Genomic DNA, 13,178 nt, shown 5'->3' with positions numbered 1-13,178 from the left:
ATTAAAGCGGACTAAACAGGGCTGGTGTGAATGCACCCTAAGTCTTTTCTGTTACAGACTATAAAACAATGTTAATAATTTTTGTTGTAAGTTGATCTATATTTCTTTATTTAATGTTAATAAGGACACAATGCTATGCAGAGATGTATTTATAACCATTTTTTAAACAAATTATACTATTTACAGGCGTGATGGAGAGTTGGGGGGCGCGAAATGTTTACTTTTCCTTTTGTTTTGGGGAGGGGGGGGTTTATAACAGAAAATAATTGAGAAGGCCCACTTTTCAGTTTTTTATTTGTTAAAAAAAGTTTGACACATCCAATAAATTTCATTCCACTTCACGATTGTGTCCCACTTGTTGATTCTTCACAAAAAGTTTAAATTGTAGATCTTTATGGGATGAAGATGTTCACATCCTGGATAGAGAGGAACGATGGTTTGAGAGAGGAGTAAAGGAGGCCATCTTTGTGAAAAGAAACCGTCCATCATTAAACAGGGGTGGAGGCCTCCGGGTTCAACTGTCCCCCTCTTACAATGCTGTGATTGCTAGTATCACTCAGCCCTCTGTGAACAGTAAACAGCCATCAGTGTGCTAATGATCCATTGTTATGCTGATGGTCCTTCTTGAGCATGTGATCAGCTGGTTTTGGTTGTCAGCAGCAAAACTGGTTGATCCACCCTGAGACGGTGCTAATTAAGAGACTGAGCTGAATACAGCTCCTCAGACTGAGGAAGTCTCTCGGATGAGAGACGAAACGTTTCTACATTTTTTTGTTGATTTGCTTTGTTTTGTTTTTTTTGAATGTCCAGAGGACCAGATTTAACTTTTTTAGATTTTTCTACCTGGATTATTGAACATGCATCAGGATATGTAGATCTTTATGTTTGAAGCCTGAATTGTGGCAAAAGGTTGAAAAGTTCAAGGGGGCCGAATACTTTCGCAAGGCACTGTAAGTGCTGAGGTACCCACCAGTATCTCCCTCTTTACCAGTGGGTGTTCTTGTTTCCCCAAAATGGGCAGTGAGGCAGATAGTGCTCGGGGTTACCACAATAGATTCAGACATTAGCATCTTTACGACGCTGTCTCTCTTCGGGGGACAGTCCTGTGCGTCCGACCTGCATAGGTTCAGGCTCAGGTAGAGCAAGGGGGCGTGCAGAATTATTATCATGGAAATGTAGGCATGAGTTGGCCCATCGGAGGGCACTACCTTTGAGTTGACTGACGAAGTAGGTGATTTTAGCTGCATCAGTGGCATAAAGGAATGGAACCCCTTTGAAGGCAAGTCGGCATTGGAGTAGGAAACTTCCACATTGGTCAGGGTTTCCTGCGAAGAGCTCCCAAGGTTAAGCAATTAATTGTTGAGCAGGGGAAGCCAGTCCAGGAGATTCACTAGAGGGACTGGGGTTCAATTGGATAGTGGATGCTGGAGGGGATGGAAGTAAGAGTTCTTGTTTAATAGAAAAGACCATACCTTCAAGTTCCTGTAGGTTGGACTGAGCAGAGCATTGTTGGGTCAGAACCTGCCGCAGCAATCCTTCCAATTTGTTGATTCACTCCTCCTGAGAGATGGCGGGGGCTGCTCGCTCCCAGTCTCATTCTGGGTCTTAGTTGGCTGGAGCATTTCTGTTGCAACTCGAGGAACCCAGAGTGGTATGAGAACCGGAATGAGGCAGACACCGGTGGGTACAAAAGTAACAGTGTTTATTATTTACAGTGTATAAATAAACAGTTGCTTCTCTGGAACTCCTGGAAGAGGAGGGAGATGATCAGAGGAGGTTGGCAGGTGAACAGGCAATGTTAATGTGAAGATGTGTTCTCTCTTACAGATTAAAAGATGTCTTTGAGCCCAACTCCAAATCCTTAGAAGAGCTCCAGAGGGGGACGTGGCCAGGGGTCCAGTGGAGTGAGGAAGGCTGGCAACTGGTGATTGGCAGGGCACAAGGAGAACCAAGGCAAGGCACGAGGAGAGTCAGGACAAGGCTCGAGGAGAACCTGAACGAGGCACGAGGAGAACCAGGGCAGGGCCAGGAGAACCAGGATCGAGGAGGCAGGAACCCTGGAGACAAGAAGAGACTGGTAAGTCGATTTACTTAATATAAATTTACAGGCCGGAGACAACAATACCATTAGATTGTCAATGCTTCAGCGAAGAGTAACACTGGACTGCAGCCTTATGTAGGAGATGATTCTCATAAGGTTGATGGCCGACAGCTGTTGATAATTAGCGGCTATCTTGGACGAGGAGCTGCAGGCAGTGATACTCTTACAGTTTTGTTTGAAAATCATGGCCTCGGACTAAATTTGTATACTCCAAAAACAAGATTTTTTGTTTACTTAAGGGTGCATTCACATCAGCCCTGTTTAGTCCGCTTTAATTGAACTCTAGCTCGTTTTCCTAGAAAGTCCGGTTCGTTTGGGGAGGTGTGAACACGCCATTGAACTCTGTCATGGAACAAAAAGGCTAACTCTGGCCCGGGCTAAAACCAAGGTCTCGGTCCGGTAGAAGAGAACTCCAGCGCAGTTCGAGTACAGTGTGAATGTAATCAGACCGGGTCCTGCTCCACAAGCAAGAAGTGAAGTACAGCGCAGGGCAAACAAACACGCATTTCTCTTAACTGATATGGAGCCGTCAGCTGCCTTGTGTGAAAAACAATATTCTCCGTGGTCTTCTGCCTCATTTTCTGCTCATGTCGAGTCCATTTTTGAAAAATGACAAAATATAACTCCTAAAACTGCTGAAACTTGATGTCACTCTGTTTTTGTTTTTATTTCCAGAAGAAGAAGATGTGTCTTCAGAGGTTTTTGTGTCGTTTCTTTCAGTAGTTTTTGGTGCAGCGCCCCCACAGGCAAGCGGGGGAACAGGTTGGTTCAACAGGTTGGCTCGACTGCACAGTGCAGTGTGAATGCAAATGCACCAGCTCAAATGTAAACAAAATGTTATGAATATTGGTCCCGAACCAAACAGAGTCTACCAGACTATCAGATGCGAAAACAACCTAAGATGGATTAAACAAGAACAAAAATCCATCTGCCAAGGACCCAACTAAGTTAAGTCAGGTCCTCTGGACAGTTTCTTTTTGTTGAAATGTCTTTCATCCAAAATACTTCATCAGCATGAATCAAGATATTTGGACCACTTTGGCCATGACTGCCTCAGATGAGTCGACGGGAAAGAGGGTAGATTTCAGAAACCATCTTATCACCATCAAACTAGTTGGTCCCCTATGTGAAGGTGCTATTTATAAGACGGAGTTTGTTGGGGCTCCTCAGACTGATGGTCTTTTGGATGAAAGACGAAACGTTTCAACAAAAAGAAACTATTCAGAGGACCTAACTTTTGTTGGATTTTCTACCTGGACTATTGAGCATGAATCAAGATGATATGCTAAGCATATTTCAAACTTCACAAGAAACTTAAGTGCAGAACTCATGGGATGTGAAAAAAACGTTTTGCAACTTTTTGCCACTTCACTCTCAGCTGCAAACCACCCTAGTGTATGTTGCAAATCATCTGAAGATACCAACTGAACCAGATCTGTAAAAAGAAAAGATGAGACCTTGAAGCTCCCAAACATCCATCTTGCACTGCATGACAGTGATTAAATTTATACATAGCTACAAGAGATTTCTGTCATTTTGAATTTTGCCAGGTGGATTTCTGTCATATGTAAAATAAATAAAAATGAGAACAAAAAAGTAAATGAAAATAGATTGTACTTTTGTAATGCCTTTCTGCGTGCATTCACACCAGCCCTGTTGTCTCAAACTCTAGCCCGTTTGACTAGGAAGTCTGGTTCATTTGGGAGGTGTGAACATGCCATCGAATTCTGTCATAGAACAAAAAGGCGAACTCTGGCCTGCCTAAAAACCTAGGTCTCAGTCCGGTAGAAGAAAAATCTAGCACAGTTTAGTACAGTGTGAATGCAACCAGACCGGGCACCACTCCACAAGCAGGAAGTGGAGTACTGTACAGCGCAAGGCAAACAAACAGATTTCGACAAGAACCGGTTTGGATCAGCACATCAACACCCAACACAGAAATAGTTTTAAAAAGTTTATTAGAAAATAAACAGCTTCTGGTGTAGGTCTGGTTCTGATCTGTCAAGACAGAAGAGTTAGTGAACCTGATGAGGAGGCGAGGCGAGGAGAGGTACAATGAATGTCACTAACCTTCTGTCTTGATGGAATAACAGGAGCTGTAGTCTCGCTGGAGCCGATGACGTCACTCGTGGAGAGTGAACAGCCGCAGCAGAGCACACAGAAGGCGTACAGGTCAAATAAGGGCAAATCCAGTTCCAGGGTCCAAGATGGGTAGCAGGACTTTGAGCACAGGGAGGCAGAGAGCAGAATAAATCCAAAATTGTGATCTTGAATCGTGGTCGGTGTGAAGCCGCAGAGTAATAACCAAGAGGACTGAAGCAGACTAAATCCAAAAGGGAGCAGGCTGGTCGGGTAGTCAGAAAACAGGCTTGGGTTCAGAACAAGGCAGGATGCAAAAACAAGAAGTGTTGGATTTCTACTGCTCAGAGAGGTTCGAGAATCTGGCACTGAATGAGGGTGAGCAGGGAGCTTAAGTAGGGAGGTGCACAGGTGCAATGAATGAAGCTGATTGCAGAGGCAGGGAGAGGAGGCATGGTACAGGCACATGAACTGTGATTGACAGGACAGAAAACACTTGGCTGGAGAAAACATGAAACTAGACAGGCTGAGGTAGTAAAAAAGGGGCAAAAACATGACAGAACCCCCCTCTTTAAGGTCCGGCTCCTGACAGACCACCAGGTTGCTCAGGATGTGACTTATGAAATTGCCTGATCAGAGATGTGTTTAAAATGTGGCAGGCTGGGACCCAAGAACGTTTTTTGGCCCATACCTCTCCCAGTCTACCAGATAGTGAAGCCCCAGACCCCGCCGTCTGGAGCGAAGGAGTCTCCTGATGGTGTAGGCTGGAGAACCATCAATGAGTCGGGCGGGAGGAGGGGGGAATCGGAGGAGGGTCCGAACCGGGACTTCAAAAAAGGTTTAAGATGGGATACATGAAAAGTCAATCAATCAATCACCTTTATTTTACCAGGTAAAGCCCGTTGAGATCGAGATCTCTTTCACAAGGGTGACCTGGTCAAGTGGTCATCAGCACACGTCACAGGGTAATTGACAATAAGCATTTGCATTTATCAAAAGAAAAAAAAACAACTATCACGATAAATAAATGTTAACAGTTTGAAACCATCAGGATAAGACAGACTTCTGTAGACATTAAATGTAGAACAGACATCAGTTTAAGTAGATAGAGTTAAAAGTCAACAAAGACATGTATATTTGATAAGTAGTGTTTTAGAAACATCTGCAATGGTCCAGATTTTTGATAACATTATCTGATACGGTTGACATGAAGGATCTAGGCGAGATGAGTGTTGATAGTTTCAAATCTGTCTGTAAGTTGTTCCAGGCTGAGGGGACGGCGAAGATGAATGCTCTTTTTCCTAGTTCAGTTCTGACCAGAGGAACTGACAGGAGGATTAAGTCATTAGAGCGCAGGGAGTAATGATTGTGTGATGTTTGTATTAGGGAGGTAAGGTATGACGGGACTAGGTTTAGAAGGGTCTTATAGATGAAGGATATCCAGTGAGTGTATCTGCGAGCGCTGAGAGAAAACCAGCTAGACTTGACGTAAAGTTCACAGTGATGAGTGCAATAACTGGAATCAGTAATGAATCGAAGGGCACCATGATAAACTGAGTCTAAGGACTGTAGGTATTTTGATGCAGCACGCCACCATAATCAAATATCGGCATGAAAGTTGCAGCTACTAATGTTCTCCTGGCTTTACATTAGAAGCAGGATTTATTTCTGAAGTAGAAGCCTAGCTTCAATTTGAGTTTAGTGACCATTTTGGAGATGTGGATTTTAAATGACAGTTTATTGTCAATGTTGAAACCTAGATATTTGTAGGTGGAGACTATTTCTATTTGTTTTCCTTCTTGGGTTTCAATTTGAGGTGGGTTCTCTGGTTGCTGCTTTCTGTTGGATAAAACCATGATCTTGCTTTTGTCAGCATTTAGGACCAGTCTAAGTTTTTGCAGATGTGACTGGATAATATTAAAAGTGTCTTGAAGAGAGGTGAAGGCTTGGCTGAGGGAGGATGAACAGCAATAGATGATAGTGTCATCTGCATAATAATGGTGGGAGGCGTTTGACAGATCACTGCATAGATCGTTGATCGTTGATCGTTAGGGGAGTGGTGGCGCAGAGGTTAGAGAGGTGGGCTTGTGATCCGAAGATCGCCGGTTCACGCCCCGGCCCCGACAACATCAAAAATTGTGGGTGGGGTAGGTGAAACACCCACACTTGCCCCCACCCTCATTCGCCCCACTCTGGGCCCATGAGCAAGGCCCTTAACCCCCACCATGTGCTCCCTAAAAAAAAACTAAAAAAAAAACAGGTCTCTCTTGAAAATGAGTTCTCGTGGCTCAATGAGACTAACCTGGATAAATAAAGGCTAAATGAAAAAAAAAAGAAAAAATATATAAGGAGAAAAGAATGGGACCCAAGACAGAACCCTGTGGCACCCCTTTCACAACATCTAAGAAAGTAGAGGAGGATCCGTCTACATGGACAGACTGTGTTCTGTCAGTTAGTTGGTGAACCAGGAGACTGCTAGTTTTGATAGACCAGAGTGTTTCAGGATGTTAGTCAATAGTCTGTGATCAACTGTATCAAATGCCTTGGATAGGTCTATAAATAGGGCAACACAGTATTGTTTGCAGTCCAGGGCATGTATGATATCATTTAATACTTTGAGAACTGTAGTTACGGTACTGTGCTGTTTTCTGAATCCTGACTGGAATTGTGATAATAAATTATTTGATTGTAGAAAAACAGTTTGCTGATCACAGACAAGTCTTTCGAACAGTTTAGCAAGAATACATAATTTAGAAATTGGTCTGTAGTTGTTGACATTAGTTGGTTCACCCCCTTTTAGCAGAGGGAGAACATAAGCCGATTTCCAGATTTTGGGTATTGTATTTGTATTTAGACAGAGATTGAAAATACATGAAAGTGGTTCAGCAATGAAATCTGCAGCTAGTTTTAGGAAAAGTGGTTCTATGTTGTCAGATCCTGCTGCTTTGCGTGTGTCAAGAGTTTTTAGAGCATTTAGAACCTCACTGGGAGATATTGATACAAAGTCAAAGCGGTTTGTGACCTGTTTGTCTAGCACATGCGGAGTTGGGGGTGGATTTTCATCAGTTTGGTCAGCAGATAACAATTCAGGATGCGTAGATTCGAACAGGGAGCCAGAGGATATAAAGTGTTCATTAAAACAGTTTAGCTTAAAAGCATTACAGAAATCTAAAGATACCGGAGGATTAGAACTTCCCAACTTCTATCACTACTATTTAGCCAATAGGTTACAATATATCTCAAAGTGGTTAAATCCAAATACATTAGATGAAACTTGGATAGACATAGAACAAACTTTATGCAATAATATTAAGATTTCAGATCTACTGTTTATTAGCACAAATATAAAAAGACATGTTTGCTTTAAAAGCATCAGTATTAGCTCTTCTCTGACAGCATGGTGGGAGTATTTGAAAATGACAAAATCTTCACTACTCCCCTGTAGACATACACCCATCTGGAACAATCCTGACATCCTACAAGAAAATAATATGTTAAATTTCCCAGGTTGGAGAGTCAAGGGAATTGAACGTCTGGAACACATATATGAAGGTGTAGACTTTATTTCATTTAATAATTTAATAATACAATTTGACATTGAAAATAAATACTTCTTAGAATATCAACAAATTAAGTCTATCATAAAAAAGAAATTTAAGCTTAATAAAACTTTGTTAGAAACACCAATATGTGTGTTAGAGTTCCTTAATCTTAAATCCCCCAAATTATTATCTAAAATATACAAGAAATTGTCTAGAATCAATGACTCCATAATGCTACCTGTTGCAAAATGGGAGTCAGATTTATCAATCAATTTTGACCAAAACACCTGGTCTCAAATATGTTTAAGAACATTTAAAATGATTAGAATCTCCAACTTACAATTAATACAGTATAAAGTTCTTTATAGAGTACATTATACAGGTCAGCGAATGTTTCGGATGGGATTTACATCATCTAACAACTGCTCACAGTGCACAGGCAATATTCCTGATGATTATATCCATGCACTCTGGTTCTGCCCACCCGTTCAGAGGTTCTGGGTCCAGGTTTGTGAAGACTTGTCTAAATGTCTGAAATGTAATATTCCACTCTCTCCATCTGTTTGCTTATTGGCTATCTTGGAAGATGTTACCCTGGAAAAAAATACATGTCGCATGATTTTCACTGCCTTATGCATCGCAAAGAAAACCATACTCCTGAATTGGAAAAATAAAAATAATCTTAGCATTAATCAGTATAAAAATCTTCTGTTAGATCATATTAGTCTTGAAACAGCATCTGCCGACACATTGGATCAATCTCTGTGGGCTCCTTTGATCGGCTCCGTTACATAGTGAGGGTGGGTAGTCTGGGATCTGACCTTGTGGGGCCTTGGGGTTGATGTGGAGGTGGGTGTATGGGTTTGGGGCCCCGGGGGGGTTGCCGGGGGCTGGGCTCTTGGGGGTACCTGGGCAGGGGGGCACTGCTTTCCCTCTGGGGAGGGCCTGGGTGATTCTGGGGGATGTCTGCTGGTGGCTGCATGCAGGCCCTCAGGTGGTCTATGGCGGCGGTCGTGGGTCACCGATCTGGTAGCCTGGCTGTGCTGATGTGGGTTCGGGGTGGGCGCGGGGGCTTGGGGTTCTGGGGTTCGGGGATCTTGGGCTCTGGCGGGCGGGTTGCCGGGCTCTGGGCCGGCTTGCGCTCTGGTGCCCGGTTCTGGGCGGGGGCCTTCGGCTCGCTGGTGGGTTGTGGGTCATGGGCTGGGGGGTTGGGTGTTTGGGGGCGTGACCAGTGGCCCCTAGGAGGGGGTAGTTTGACCCAGCCTAGGTGTCTAGTGTGCTATGTGTTTTGAGAGATGTCCGAATGAGGGGTGGGTGTAGTATTTCTTCTGGAGTGGGGATGGGGTGGATGTCCTTGGGGGCGGCCCGGGACTGTGCATGGCCGGCTGGCTGGCCCCTTTCCTGTGGTGGGGGCTCGCTCCCGGTGCTTCCTGGCACTGTCGGCAGTTGGGCGGGCGCTCTTGGCCGGGTCGTCCTGGTGGGGTTTGGCTCCATCTGGTAGCGGGCTGACTGCGGTCTGTGGGGGTCCTGGTGGCCCTCGGGTGTGTAGGCTGCTGGTGCAGCTTCTGGCGGCCCTCGGGGCTCTGTCCCTCTCTGGTCTGGAGCTCAGCGGGCCTGGCGGTCGGTCCAGATGTAGAGGTGTCTTGGCCTCAATCCCTGGGTGGACCTTGGGGGGCCGGGGGGGGGGGGGCTGTTGGGTCAGTGGGGGAGCTGACCCCCTGTGGGAGCATTTGCTCTCACAGTTATTTCTCCCCATCCCTCACCATGCACCTCCACCCTCTTCATTTCAATTCCATACATTTAGGGTTGTTTGGGCTCGGGTGTGCTGCAACAATTTTACATCTTTGTTGACCATAGCCACCTGGGACTCAATTTTATTGTACACCTTAGACATTCATTCATAACATCCTCATGACATTCATATATAGGAATTTGAGGTGGGCACATGGCTATGGGTGGTGGGATGACCTTACTCTCACCCCCTGTGCCTGTGCTCACTTACAACGGTTGCATTTAGACACTAGGGTTTGGATAGAGTTGGGGTGGAGGGGAAACTGGCACCATGCCAGCCTTTGCTCCTTCTTCTTTCCTTTTTAATGGCACTATACAACAACACACATCAACAGCACATCTAGGGGTGGGGGTGTATGTGTCGGGGTCTTATTTTTATTTTATTTATTTATTTATTTATTTATTTGTTTTTTTTCTCCTCTTCCTACCCACCTAGTTCCCTGACTGCCATTCCGGGGGTGGGGTCCGGGAGAAGGGCAGGCCGTCGGGTGTTGACCAGGACTATGTGAGGGTTCAGGGTCTGGGGGTTGCCATGGGCGGTGCTGGCGCTGTGCTCTCCCTGGGGTTGTTTGGACCCCCTGAGCTTGGCTCTTGGGTGCCATGGTTGGCCCGCTGGCCGGGGTGGCTGCCGGGGCCTGGCGGGCGGTCGGCTGGGGGTGCATGCTTGGTTGTTGGCAGTGTGTGGGGGTGGTCGGTGGCGTGTCCTCTTCATGGTGGGGGGGTGTCCTGTCGGCGGGGCATGGCCTGGGCCGGGTCTGGGGTATTGGCTCTTCTCCGCTCAAGAATGAATGGGTTTACCTCCTGGGTTTGGGCATGGGCTGCCCCCTGTAGAGGGCGGGTACATGTCTTGGACCTGGGGGGTATAGAGTGTGTATCGGGAATAAGAATGAAATGTATCGTTATTGTATGTCTTTGAGTGAATGAATGTGAGATTGAGGTTGGGATAGTGTGATTGTGTCTGTGTATGAATGGGTATTTGTTAGGCCGAGACTCGGACTGCCCCCTCTTTGATACAACTGGGGGTGCTTGGCATCGCGCCCCTATCGCGCGGCCCCCTGGTGGGGTGTGCCCTTGCCTGCCGGCGCGCTTGGGGCCCTTGGTATCGGGGCCTGGGCACTTGGGCGTGTGTCGGCTCGGCCTGGTGTCTACCTGGTGGGGCTCGGGTCCTCTGGCCCTGTCAGGCCTTGGCCTGGGTGGTGTGAGTCCTCGGTGCCCGGGCCTCGGTGCCTGGACCTGGACCTACATCGGTGCGGCGGGTGCCGACGGAGGCCTATGAGTTTGTCGCTGTTGGCCCCGGGGGGTCAATGTATGTGGTTGCTGGTGGGGATCTTCCGGTTCTCCCCTGTGGTCTGTTCTGGGGGGTGGGTGAGTGGTTCGTCCTGTGTGGGTGGCTCTGGGGGCTCCGCGGTCGGAGTCCCTCCTGGGGTCTTGGGCTCTGGTCCCCCCTTTTTCGTCTGCCTCTGGTCTTGGGGGTCGGGTCTCTGCTGCTTCACAGTTACTAATAAATGTTCTATTAGAGAAGCCTTATACACTTATGCATGCTCACAACCACACACAAATAGAAGCAGGGATGTTTATGTAGGCTTTATATGTAGATATATAGATATGTATGTGAGTGTATATTCATGTGTATGTATGTATGTATGTATGTATATAGGCGTAGGTATGGGTATATATATTTATGGAAACTTACTGCAAAGCCATGAATATTTTAAGTTCTTTATACATATGTATTTTGTTGCTGTGTTTTGTCATGTTCTTTGCAGGTGAACAGACAGTGGCCGGGTGTTTTGACGTGTGCTCTATTTGTATATATTTCTTATATTTTGGAGTCTTACTTTGTCTTTTCTTTCTTTCTATCCTATTAAAAAAAACAAAACAAAAAAAAAACAGTTTAGAATTGATAATTTGTCTGACAGAATACCTGAGCTGGTCATAATGGAGCTGGGTAAATCAGTGGTTGTTGTCTGACCAGAATTTGATTTTACTATTTGCCAAAACCTTTTTGGATCATTTAGATTTTTTGTGGATGCGTCCCGGTAGTAATATGATTTTGCATTTCTAATTAGGGTTGTGCATTTGTTCCTAAGTTGTCGGAAGCTGAGCCATTCATGTTCAGTTTTTGATTTTCTGGCCTTAGCCCAGGTAGTATCTCTTTCTTTGAGCAGATTTCCTATCTCAGTGGAAAACCAAGGATTTTTACGTCCCTTTATTCTGTATCTACGATATGGAGCATGTGTGTTGATTATGTTTTGAAAACCCTCGTTGAAGTAAGCCAGTGCAAGTTCTACGTCATCTATCAATGAAATTTTATTCCAATCAAAAGTGGCTAAGTCATGAAAAAAGGCCTGCTCACAGAAATGTTTTAAATCCCTTTTGAAAATAATGGTGGGTTTTAATTTTGGTAATTTTCCGTTTCTTACAGCTGCAATGGTGCAGTGATCACTTAAGTCATTAGCGAAAACACGTATTTGTGTACTTGTGAGGCATGTTTGTTAGGATAAGGTCCAGTAGGGTGGATTTTTCAGGGGTTTTGTTATTTGGGCGTGTTGATGTTTGAATTAGTTGAGTTAGATTTAATGATTCACAGATGGATTTAAGATTGTCAGATGTAGAGGTCAACCAGTCTAGGTTTAGATCACCAATTAGCAGTAGTTCCTTAGCATTTAGCCCCGTCAGAAAGTTTCTTAGGGAAGTAAGGGCGTCACTTGAGGCTGAGGGGGGCCTGTAACAACCCACCACAGTGATTGATTGACCGTCAGGGAAGTCTAGTATTAGTGCCAGTAGCTCAAGTTGTTTGCTTATTGAGCAAGAAGACAGAAATTTTGCTGTGAATTTGTTCTTGATATAAATAGCCACTCCACCACCTCTTTTGGGGCGATCACATCTAAAAACGTTATAACCAGGAATGGAAATTTGTTTGTCAGAGATAGCTTTGTTGAGCCATGTTTCAGATAAGACTATTTTGTCTGCTTCTGTGGACTGAACCTAGATTTTTATTGCATCTAGTTTAGATATAAGACTTCTGATATTTAAATGTAGAAAACCCAGCCCAGACCGTTTTTTTAAATTCAACTGGTGTACAAATGTCATGTAAAAGCGGTGGGCCAGGGTTTGGTTCAATCCCAGAAAGAAGAAGTAATAAAACAATTAAAGTTTTCCATTTACAGTAGTAGGTGGTCTAGCAGTGACAGTTTTCCATCTCATGTCATCATGGAGTTCAGTTTCAGTGAGGATGAAGTAGTTTTTAATTATAAGGACACACCAAGCTCTCAAATCAGTGGGGGTTGTTGTTTTGGGAAGAAAAGTCATGAGGATCCAGTTTGTGAGATCCATGGGCGTCCAAGAGATTGTACCTGAATCATGAGAAGTCAGTGGGGGGGGAGGGCATTTCAATTTGAATACTTGAATTGTTCTCCAAATTAAGCCCTGCAGACATGATGGCTAGGGTGAGCATTACAAGTGATAACATTGTCAATTATACAAAAGAAAAAGAACTGAAGAGAGAGACCTCCAGCTGAAAACAAAATGGCGGTTAAAAGTGAAATAAAATAAGACAGTGTTCTCTCCAGAGTTAAGTAAGATATTTTCCAATTATCCCTTTAAAACATTTTCAGCAGTCAGATGTAAGTCCGTGGTCGTTGGGGGGGGGGGGGGGGGGGGGG

Source organism: Nematolebias whitei, chromosome 5 (assembly GCF_014905685.2).
Source record: "Nematolebias whitei isolate Nwh7 chromosome 5, NemWhi1, whole genome shotgun sequence".
NCBI classification, from domain to species: domain Eukaryota; kingdom Metazoa; phylum Chordata; class Actinopteri; order Cyprinodontiformes; family Rivulidae; genus Nematolebias; species Nematolebias whitei.
The sequence above is the reverse complement of the archived record's forward strand: the minus strand, read 5'-3'. Positions refer to the sequence as shown.